This window comes from Podarcis vaucheri, assembly GCF_965113315.1.
Source record: "Podarcis vaucheri genome assembly, chromosome: 11".
Lineage (NCBI taxonomy): Eukaryota > Metazoa > Chordata > Lepidosauria > Squamata > Lacertidae > Podarcis > Podarcis vaucheri.
The window spans coordinates 725579-737955 of record NC_138749.1 but is presented as its reverse complement, the minus strand read 5'-3'; positions in this window follow the sequence as shown (position 1 = coordinate 737955).

Sequence of the window (12377 nt, the reverse complement as noted above, 5' to 3'; positions counted from 1 at the left end):
TGACCTCGACTGTACCCAACTCTGTCTGCGACCCTCAGCCCCCACACCGTTGCATAAGCACCACACTATACCCCTGCCCCCACTAACAAAAGGCTCCCCTTTCCTCTCTCTATACGGGCGAAATAAGCCCCGATCTTCTCTATGCTTTCCTCTCGCCCTATTCCTAACGTGAGTAGACCGCATCACAATGTATCTCCATTCACTATACTGAACTCCGCTTTAGCCAATCACAGTCATGCATTCGCCTTGCAGGAGCTAGCTCAGGAGCTACTGCACGCCTCATTTCACTCCTAACAAGCTGCTGACGACCCCCCGTGGCGAGAACAATGGATCCGAAACCAGAAACCTCGTAAAACTGTCAAAATCCTGTTACAATGTATCCATTCCTGCTATAATATATCCGTTCTGTTTCCGACCCTTGATTGACGGTACAAAATAGGTCGGGAAGCATGGAAACCTTTAGAAATTGATATAAAATCAACCGTAACTCCGATTTCCTTGCTCTTGGTGTCATTCAATTCAGTTTCCTCTAGACTCCATGATGCTATCCCTACTTCCATAATCCCTGAGATGACAAGTCACGTACACAGGAACTTTCTAATCCCTTCAGATCACACCTCCGGGCAATGCCAGGTGTCAGACCATGCATATCTCTGGACTATTGTCTTGTTACCACCGGTACTCAGGAAGTGTTTACCTACGCATATCTCTCACTCTGCATATTTCCCCCTCCCTTATCTCAAATGTTAATTACTGTAACCCTGCCTTTCTTAAATATATTCATGATGTAACCCGTGAGACCCAACCTATCCATAATGTATGCATGACGTTTCTCACACTGTATTCTGGGAATCGGAAGGAACTTTTAAAAGTCAATGTCGCCCCATCCTCGGGGTTCAATGCCATTTTGAACCTGTTGCGCAATAAACATTGGGTCTCCGCTGTTTGCTCCTGTGTCCGGCTGAACTTATTTTTTCCGCTAGGACCCGCGGACTTAGTCCGACGAGCCGGGTGGCCGGACAACTCCGCACCCGGAATTTTCCCGTAACAGTTGGCGCCCGAACAGGGACGGGCGGTTCTCCCGTGTTGCTGACCGGGGGCCCCGAAATCTTCAGCCGGCTCCGGGCCCTTTTGCCCGAGAAGATCCTTTGGACCCCCGGCCATCTTCCGGGCGGTAATCAAACGTCCCAAGAGTTCAGCTGGGGAGCAAAGGGACATCCAGCCGGCTTCTTCGATCCCGGGATCAACGTTGAAGACGCGTGAGTATAGGGGAAGAAAATCCAGTGCACTGGTGGGAAGGGGTGGAAGTCTCCTGGCAACTGAATCTCTGCCCTCCTCCCTATCGCTCCTTCTTACCTTTCCCTTCCTGGTCCGGCTAGAGAGACCGTGGACCACCGCTCAGCCCGAAAGGGGGGCTCTGAGCTCTATCTCTTTCTCTAAACCCTCCAGCCAGCCGCACCAATTGGGAGTCCGAAAGTAAGACGGAGAGAGCCGACTTGAAAGACAGCCGACTCTCCGCAACGGACATCCCAGTTGAAAGCAAGGGGTTGGAGCTCTCTTTCCGAACTTCTCTAGCGCCCGGCAAGGGGGCGGGAAGTGGTCTTGCTTTCTGTCACCAATCCCAGCCGCACCGGTCGGGCCACGTAACACGTGTATCGTGCGTGAGCCCGCTTCCGAAAGCAAGGGGGATTTTCGATTCGAAAACCTGTCCAGGGATCACCCGATCTGGCATCGCACTACGCGGGCGTCCAGTAGGGCCCCTTTTTCCTGAGAGTGTGACGATAGGTAGGAGGTTGCCAGGAGGGGTTGCCCATGGTGAATTGGGCGGGACCGGCAGAGTGGAAGAGAGCCCCAGGTTATAGGAAATAGGAGTAAGGAAGTAAGGAAAATCGGAAAAGAAACATAAAAAAACCAGATAGATAGAGCTCTCAAACCCTTCACGAAGAAAGTTGCTAAGCAGCTAGAGACCCCCCCTTTTCTTTTTTTACTATATACCCTTACACCCTACACCAAACCTTACCAACCCCTCTCTTCCTTCTTTCTGTCTAGACACGTGCAAATAAAATGGGTACCCAGGCCTCTAAGCATGAGCGGGCTCACTCCGGGAGGAAGGCTTCAAAGAAGCCATCCGAATCCCAGAGAGACCCCGACTCTCCACTTGAATTCGTCATCTCCTATTGGAAATCTATTCCCGGGCACAAATTGCTGTCGAGGCAGAAGTTAGAAGATCTTTGTAGAGACGCGTGGCCCGCCGGAACTGCCTCCGCGAAACCAGAGTTGCGTTGGCCAAAAGGGGGCTCCTTTAATGAAGACCGTCTACAACATCTTAGAAAATACTTGTTAGAAGAAAAGCCCCGCCAATTGGAATATCTGGCCACCTTCGAGACGGTCAAAGAGTTGCTCCAGGGCACCAAGGGAGCAACGACCTACCAGCTGCCTGTCCTAAGTCATGGAAGGACATCCTTGCCCCCCCCATACGAGGGGTACCCTGGAGAAGACTCCACGGAACAAGCGCTCATCCCCTTCTACTATAGACAAATCACTCCACCCGCCCCAGGGGATCGCTCAGATAGTGATGAGGACACACAGGAACCAGGGGCGCGGGGGGGCGCGAGTCCACGAATAACCAGGCAGCGAGCTAGGGAAATTCAGGGCGCTACCTCAGAAGGCTCAAACCTCATAGCCCTGGGGCAGCGAGCTAAGGAAATACTAGAGGCTACCTTGAAAGATCCCAGCCTTTTAGAAAAACTTAAAGAGACCCCAGGGACGTCCAAACAAACGGAGTCCGCAGCCGTCCAGATGCCCTTAAGGGCCCTGCCAATCCCACCCCTGCAACCGGACGGACCTCCTCGGATGGTATACACACACCAACCATTTTATACTGCAGACCTGGTAACCTGGTCAAATCAAATGCCATCTTTAAGAGATGACCCGGATAAGTGTCACCGCCAGGTCAGCGCTATCTTTTCGACCCACAAGCCGACTTGGCCAGACGTTCACGTTCTCCTTAACGCCCTCTTCAACGAGGCTGAGAAGGCAGACATCCTGACAAAGGCCGGAGAGGCAATTGAACTCCCGAACTATCAGGCAGGACGTCCACAAGAGGTAGAACCACTTACGGCTCAGTGCTTGCGCATCGAGCCGACTTGGGACTACAATACAACTAATGGCATCTGGTGTCTAGACCTATTTAAAAAGGCAATCCTAGACGGCATTAAGGCCGCCGGACAACGTACTGTCAACTGGACGAAAGTCCAGACCGTGTTGCAAGGGGCTAGCGAACACCCATCCGACTACTACACTAGGCTTATCTCAGCTATCAAAACCTGGGGAGGAATCGACCCCGATAACCCCCAACACGAGGTCATAATCAAGGGTTTCTTTAAGGACCAAGCCTGCCCTGACATAAGAAAGGCCCTAAACTTACAAATTGGATACGATGGCAAAAGTATTAGCGAAATCCTCTCCATTGCTAAGTCAATCTATAATTCCCGAGACGAGAGGAGAAAGAAAGATTCCAAACCTGAAGTTGACCAAATCCTTGCTCTCAGCATGGAACCGAACCCCCATAGGGGAAGAGGTTTCAGCCGAGGGAAAGGCGTCCGGGGAGGAGGACCCCTAAATCCCCAGAGACCTTGGGGGCCTACCGCCGGAGGATGTTTTTACTGCCAAGAAGAGGGACACATAAAAAGGTTCTGTCCCTATCTCAACAATAATATGTCTTATGGGACACGCTCCAACACGACCCACGGGTATGGGAACCAACCACCACTCACCTATACCCCTCAAGCAGTCTCTGCCCCTTACAACCCGCAAGTACCTCCACGTACTCCCGCTCAAACCCAGGGACCTCCACCAGGACCGAGAACCCAAATGCCCACCATGAACCCACCGACCCACCACTGGACCAACGCCACTGCGCCACCCCTACACCCCCCCAATCAACCACCGCCGGATGACCAGGAAGCATATTGACAATTAGGGGGAGATCCCGACCAAACTCAAACCATCTGCCCAGTCCTCACGTTATCCGCGGAAGATCCATTTTGCACCATAGACATAGACGGTCACCCATATCAGTGCCTACTGGATACTGGGGCCACATATTCCACCCTAACCGATAGCCACCTGGAACCGGGCTCAGAGACTAGAAAAGTTATGGGTCTGGATGGGATCCCCCGCACTTGCCCGCTTTCACGCCCGACCAAAGTTACTCTTGGACCCTTATTGGCCGAACACACCTTCCTCCTGACCAGCAGTCCCGTAAACCTCCTCGGAAGAGACCTTCTTTGTAAATTAAACGCAACAATCAAATGTTCTAAGGAGGGTATTTATTTATACATGCCGGAGGATTCCATCCCCGCATTTCAGGGAATAATGGAGGAAGCAGGGACAGATAGACAATTTCCGGAACTCCCACCCGAACTGAAGAACGATTTGCCCCCTTCCCTATGGGGCACCGAATCTACTTCAGTAGGTCTCTTACTATCAGCGGTCCCAGTAAAAATCACCTACAGGACTGACCTACCCTTTCCATGCACTAAACAATATCCCTTACCCAAGGAAGCCATCGAGGGACTAAACCCCATGATAGAAGACTTCCTCCAAAAGGGGATCCTGGTTCCTTGTGCATCCCCGTGCAACACCCCAGTTCTCCCTGTTAAGAAACCATCGGCAGACGGAGCCCCAGTCCGATACCGCTTTGTCCAGGACTTAAGACTTGTGAATCAATTCGTAATACCCCGCCACCCAGTGGTGGGCAACCCAAATTCCCTCCTGAATGCCATACCGGCTGACACCAAATGGTACACTGCTGCGGACCTATGCTCCGCCTTCTTTAGCATTCCCTTGGACCCAGCCAGCCACTTCCTCTTTGCCTTCACCTGGGGACCCAGTCAATTAACCTGGACAAGGTTGCCCCAGGGGTATGTGGAGTCTCCCGCTATTTTTTCGGCCATATTACACCAAGACTTGCAGGATATACGCCTCCCTTCTGGTTCCGTTCTCCTCCTCTACGTGGATGACCTTCTTCTCTGTTCCACCAATGAGGAAGCATGTAAAAGAGATACCAAATACCTCCTTGCCGAACTAGCACGGAAAGGACACAAGGTGTCACCAAAAAAGTTGCAGTATTGCAAGCAAGAAGTGAAGTACCTCGGGCACATTCTAGGAATAGGTACCCGAAGCCTAGCCACTGATAGAATAGAAGCGGTCACTAAAATCCCTCTCCCCAAAACAAAACGACAACTACGGGGATTTCTAGGGATGGCTGGCTTCTGCAGAGCTTGGATCGCGGGTTACAGTGAGATAACCAAGCCTCTGACGGCCATGACCCGACAAGACCACCCAGACACCTTGGTCTGGGAAGAGGAAGCATATAAATCCTTCGAACGCGTAAAACGGGAATTGCGATCAGCCCCTGCCTTAGGCCTACCAGATTACAGGATTCCTTTTAACCTCTTCATACACGAACAAATGGGGGTAGCTTCTGGTGTCTTAACCCAACCTTTCCGAGATACAGAGAGACCGGTAGCCTATTACAGCCTTCAGCTGGACAACACTGCGAAAGGAGCAGTGGGTTGCTTGAGAGCTATTGCAGCCGCCGCCATCCTCCTTGAAAAGGCCCAAGAAACGGTCCTCGGACATGAAATCACCATCCATGTTCCCCACTCCGTCTCCACCCTCCTAACCCTCAAAGGCTGCCACCACTTCTCAAACTCCCGCCTCAACAGATATGAAGCCCTCCTACTCGCCCCGTCTAACGTCACCATAAAACGGGTCAATTCTCTCAATCCAGCAACCCTACTTCCCCTCCCTGATGATGGTACCCCACATCATGATTGCGCTGCGATAGTCCGCCAGGCGGAGAAACCCCGGGAAGACTTAGACCACATCCCTTTAGAGAACCCGGACGTCATACTCTACACCGACGGCAGCTCAAAGGTCATTGATGGGGAGAGGAAAACTGGATACGCGGTGGTTTCCGATTTCGAACTCATAGAATCAAATCCGATAAACCCCCAATATAGTGCCCAGGCCGCGGAGTTAATTGCCCTCATACGCGCCTGCGAAATTAGTGAAGGTAAAAGAGCAACCATTTACACGGATAGCAAGTACTGTTTCGGACTTGTGCACACCACTGGTCAAATTTGGCTCCAAAGAGGTTTTTTGACCGCCGCCGGCTCGCAAATCTCACACGCCGCACTGGTCGAGAGATTGTTGACAGCAATCCACCTACCCACTGCAATAGCCGTGGTGCACTGCAAAGCGCATACGAAAGGAAAGGACCCAGTTTCAAAAGGAAATAGGCGCGCCGATAAGGCAGCCCAAGCAGCTGCACTCCGCCCCCCGCAAAATGAGTCAGAGTTCCAAGCATTACAACTCCCCCTAAATGTAGATCCCTCACAAATGTACCATACTGCCCCAGACGAAGAAAAGACCATGTGGGAATCCCTAGGTGCAGTTAACCATGCTGGGGTCTGGACCCTCCCCGATGGCAGAGCCGTCCTTCCAAAAGCGTGGACTCCAAAATTGGTGAGGGTCCTCCACCAACAAACACACTGGGGAAAGGAAAGGTTAATCGAACACGTTAAGAGATCCTGGTTTGCTCCAGGATTAGCTGCCGCAGCCACTGCAGCCTCCAAGAATTGTGCTACCTGCACCGCGTTCAACCCAAAACGCCAACCCAAAAGGCCGCCAGGGGCTAGACAATGGGCTTTTGTCCCTTTCGAAAGTTTGCAATTAGATTTCATAGATTTGCCACTATGCCAGGGTTTCAAGCACGCCTTGATCATAATAGACCAATTCTCCTCATGGGTAGAAGGGTTCCCCTGCCGAAAGGCCACTGCCTCAGTAGTTGCCAGAGCCCTCCTTCAAGACATCATACCCCGATACGGAATACCCCGCCGCTTGGACAGTGACAGGGGAACCCACTTCACCGCAGAAATAGTACAACTAGTCGCCAGAGCCCTCCAAATAAAATGGGACTTACATACCCCTTACCACCCACAATCTTCTGGTCAAGTGGAACGGATGAATCAGGAGATAAAAATACAGTTGGGAAAGCTCTGCCGAGCTACGGGACTGAAATGGGTGAATGCACTTCCACTAGTTCTACATAACGTTCGAAGTGCCCCAACTGGACCATTAAAACTGTCACCGTTCGAACTCCTGTTTGGGAGACCCCCTCCTGTGTACAATACCCTATACCCCCTTTCAGAACTCGAGGTGGGGGAAACAGAGCTCACTAATTATGTTATTCAGCTCCAGATACAGCTAAAACGTCTCCACCACTACGCAGCCGTCGAGGGACAGAACCTGCCCATCGACGCCCAAGCCCACTCCTTTCATCCAGCGGACTGGGTTCTAGTCAAGGTATATCCGAAACTACCCCTACAACCAACTTGGGAAGGACCTTATCAGGTACTTCTGACTTCACCGACCGCTGTAAAAGTGGGGGAGAAGGCCGCGTGGATACATCACACGAGGTGCAAGTCGGCACCACCTCCCCTGGAGACTCAAGACAGCCACGGAGAGGATTACACCTTCGACTCCCCGCCTTCCCCACCAACCTCCTACATCGACGACGACGAGGAATTAAGACCAGCAGATCGGAGCCAAGGTCGGGCTCAACAGACCGGACCAGCAGATCGGGGCCAAGGTCGGGCTCAACAGACCGGACCAGCAGATCGGGGCCAAGGTCGGGCTCAACAGACCGGACCAGCAGCTCGGGGCCACAGTCGGGCTCAACAGACCGGACCACACGCCACGCCACCCAACTGGACATCTGAAATCATCCCAGACACCGACGCCCTCAAGCTACGCCTCAAACGCTGCAACGCCTCACCTGACAGCTCCGTTGACAGCTCTCCTGACAGCGCTCTTTGACAGCTCCGTTGATAGCTCCACTGACAGCGCACTTTGACAGCTCCATTGCCAGCTGTTCTGACAGCGCGTTCCCACGGCCTTTCGACCGCCCTATACCCAATGCTTCCCCATCTCCGAACTCTAACCATGAACTTCTTCATCTTTCTTGCCTACCAGACTTTGACCTACTCCTCGGCCATGCCAACCGATCATTGTACTGGCTTACCCACAGACTACCATTTCCTGGACTATCACCGACTCGAGACGGGTGGAAAGTCAAACCCTGATCGAATGGGGGACTTTGACTTTTGCCTCCCCGAGTCTCGGACATTGCTGCGACATTCCCTCGTACCCCGGCTAACTGACAACGAGTATTGGGAACTTTTCATTCGAGACCAAACCTTACACCGAATTGGGTCAGCCGCGGTCACCCTTGACCATTCTTACTACCGCCTCACCTGCAAGAACGGGACTCATTTCCTTTTCGGTAAAGGAGAACTCTTAAGGAACCCTAACTGGACCGAGATTGAGAAAGGAGGGGCTGCACCATCCTACACCGATGCAACCGATCCCTCCGACAACTTAATCTTCGGATTCCAATGCCTCTTCATGACCCCGGAACCCCGAAAACCACAACTACAAGGACTTTGCGTAAGAAAGTTCTGCTGCCTTTGGAACCTCGGAGTTACCCACGACTGGAGGGGAGCAGAATACCTAGAAGGTTGGTACCATCCAGCACATCCCTCGCGCTCCCCCACATGGGATAACGTTGGACCTTTGCGATGTGGGGGCATAGCCAAAGACAGACGCCTCCTAAATACCACCGACCCCCTTCATCCACTCGGCACGGCACCACGGAAACTCGGCGCTGACCCTTCCTTCCCCGGAGAAGATCTCCTTTCCTCCTGGGAACAGAACTCTTATATTAAACTCATCGGCCAGGTGGCCAAGGAGGCACCCTACCCTGAATGCTGGATTTGCGCCCATGCGCCCAGCCACCTTCAACAGAGTCTCCCCCTCGTTCCCGTCCCAGTCACCATAGAACAATTCCGGTCAGGGGATGTCGCCTCCTGGAACCTGACCACGTTGAACTTGACCCATCAATACCTTTACCTCACTGGCCCGACCAAGGGTCCACTCTGCCGCACCTTTACCGGGGAAGGGACTTTCATCGGCTCCAGTACCTGTGCGTCCAACTTAGAACTCTTACCCACCGGCCATGCCACCATTACGGACGTGACAGGATCCCGGACCTTCCCAAACCTCACCCTCGCTTGGGCCACTGTCATCGGTCACCCCCCACTCTGGCAGCCCCAACCCGCCGACGCTATGTTACTACAAGCCTTCGCCTCGGGGAGGATGGAGTCGTATCTCAGCGGCTTGTTTTGGGTATGTGGCCATCGCGCTTATACCTGGGTCAGCCCCCATATGTCTGGATCTTGCTTCGTCGGGTACATCGTTCCCGGAATAAGAGTAGTGCCACATCTACCCCCTGGGAGACAGAGAAATAAAAGGGAGAAGAAGCAACTGTCTGACTTATCCGATGTCGCCGCAAACGGGGAAACCGTGGGTCGAGCACTCTTTCCTGCTTACGGGGCAGGATCCAACCACGTCGACATCCTTCGGCTTACTGACATCCTCCTCAAATTCATGCAGGAGGCAACTGAGATCACAGACTCCCTGGTGTCAGAGCTGTCCGAAGTGAGACAGCTAAGTTTACAGACGAGAATTGCCACGGACTTTCTGCTGTCTAGCCAAGGAGGGACGTGCGCCTTAATAGGTACGGAGTGTTGCACATATGTAACTGACCAAACTTTAAACATCACTGGACATTTGAATAACATCCACGAGCTAGCAGGGAGACTACACGAGATACAACACGAAGGACTGTCTGACACCGACTTGTGGGGATGGCTGCCCAAGCTGGGGTGGCTCCGACAATTAATCAAGGTCGTATTTCTCACGATTCTTACTGTTATCTTTTGCATCTCAGTGCTCTGTTGTGCCATACACTGTGTCTCTCCTTGCTGCTCTCTTCTCCGCTTCCCTGTTCAATCCGCTCCTCTTTCCCTTCGAGCCTATTCCCGCTCCCGCAGCGCTCCTGTCTTTCCTGAATATGTACAAATGAGACACCTTGGCGAAGGGGAGTATGAAATCACAGGGGTATAGGGTGCGGAGAAAGGATTTGCAAGTTCTTGCAGAACTTTGATGCAAATCTATCTCCGAATGGGGGACTGATACGGAAGGAGGGGGGGGGGCATGGATGCTCCCCCATTGCTTTCTGAGCGGGCCCAAGGCGATGACCTCGACTGTACCCAACTCTGTCTGCGACCCTCAGCCCCCACACCGTTGCATAAGCACCACACTATACCCCTGCCCCCACTAACAAAAGGCTCCCCTTTCCTCTCTCTATACGGGCGAAATAAGCCCCGATCTTCTCTATGCTTTCCTCTCGCCCTATTCCTAACGTGAGTAGACCGCATCACAATGTATCTCCATTCACTATACTGAACTCCGCTTTAGCCAATCACAGTCATGCATTCGCCTTGCAGGAGCTAGCTCAGGAGCTACTGCACGCCTCATTTCACTCCTAACAAGCTGCTGACGACCCCCCGTGGCGAGAACAATGGATCCGAAACCAGAAACCTCGTAAAACTGTCAAAATCCTGTTACAATGTATCCATTCCTGCTATAATATATCCGTTCTGTTTCCGACCCTTGATTGACGGTACAAAATAGGTCGGGAAGCATGGAAACCTTTAGAAATTGATATAAAATCAACCGTAACTCCGATTTCCTTGCTCTTGGTGTCATTCAATTCAGTTTCCTCTAGACTCCATGATGCTATCCCTACTTCCATAATCCCTGAGATGACAAGTCACGTACACAGGAACTTTCTAATCCCTTCAGATCACACCTCCGGGCAATGCCAGGTGTCAGACCATGCATATCTCTGGACTATTGTCTTGTTACCACCGGTACTCAGGAAGTGTTTACCTACGCATATCTCTCACTCTGCATATTTCCCCCTCCCTTATCTCAAATGTTAATTACTGTAACCCTGCCTTTCTTAAATATATTCATGATGTAACCCGTGAGACCCAACCTATCCATAATGTATGCATGACGTTTCTCACACTGTATTCTGGGAATCGGAAGGAACTTTTAAAAGTCAATGTCGCCCCATCCTCGGGGTTCAATGCCATTTTGAACCTGTTGCGCAATAAACATTGGGTCTCCGCTGTTTGCTCCTGTGTCCGGCTGAACTTATTTTTTCCGCTAGGACCCGCGGACTTAGTCCGACGAGCCGGGTGGCCGGACAACTCCGCACCCGGAATTTTCCCGTAACAGTCCCTATAGTTACAGCCTGAGTTTGACCAAACTGCGGGAGGCAGTGGAAGACAGGAGTGCCTGGAGGGGGACTGGAGAGCAGGAACTACGACTCCCAGAAGGCAATGGGAGAGCTGGCTCCTCCTTCTCCTCCCTTTCTCCTCCCCCCGCCCATTCCGAGCCCTCCCCATTGGCCGGCTCCTCCGACTCGGTATCTGGGCCAAGCCGGGCCCCGTCAGCCAATGGGAGCCGAGAGTCGGGCGCGGGGGCGTGGCTGGGCCGAGAGCCGTTGGGCTTGGCGGTTGCTTGAAGATGGCGGGCGGGGCGCCTCTTTCCCTCAGAGGCCGGCGGGTTCCTGAGCCTGGGCAGAGAGCCGCCTCCCTCCCTCGCCCTCCTCGGCAGGCTTGTGGCGAGGGCTCGACGTGGCGGCCCCCCTTCCCTCCTGATCCCAGGTGGTGCTTGTGGTTCCCTCGGGGGGAAGTCGGGGGAAGCTGGGTGTCTGCCGGCCGGGGAAGAAGGGGCGGCGGCGGCGGGGGGGGGGGGAGACGCATCTGGCCCGGCCCTGGAGGGCTCCTGTTGCCCATCTCTCTCGCCTGCCTCCAGAGCCTCTCCCCGAGCTGGGGACCCTGCCCAAGTCCCGTGGGAGGGTCTGGAGGCGGTTGGAGGATGGATGGCGGCCAACAGAGGGAGGTTGAATCCTGACAAGACAGAAAGGCTGTTTTGGGGGGACAGGGGTGGGCCGGTGGGGGGGGGGATTCCCTGGTCCTGAATGGGGTAACTGTGAAGGACCAGCTGCGCAGCCTGGGAGTCATTTTGGACTCACAGCTGTCCATGGAGCCTCAGGTCAAATTGTGTGTCCAGGGCAGCTGTCTACCAGCTCCATCTGGTACGCAGGATGAGACCCTACCTGCCCGCGGACTGTCTTGCCAGAGTGGTGCATGCTCTGGTTGTCTCCCGCTTGGATTACTGCCATGCGCTCTATGTGGGACTACCTTTGAAGGTGACTCGGAAACTACAACTAATCCAGAATGCGGCAGCTAGACTGGGGACTGGGAGTGGCCACCGAGACCATATAACACCAGTCTTGAAAGACCTTCACTGGCTCCCTGTACGTTTCCGAGCACAATTCAAAGTTGGTGCTGAACTTTAAAGCCCTAATGGCTGCCTTTCTTCCAGACAGC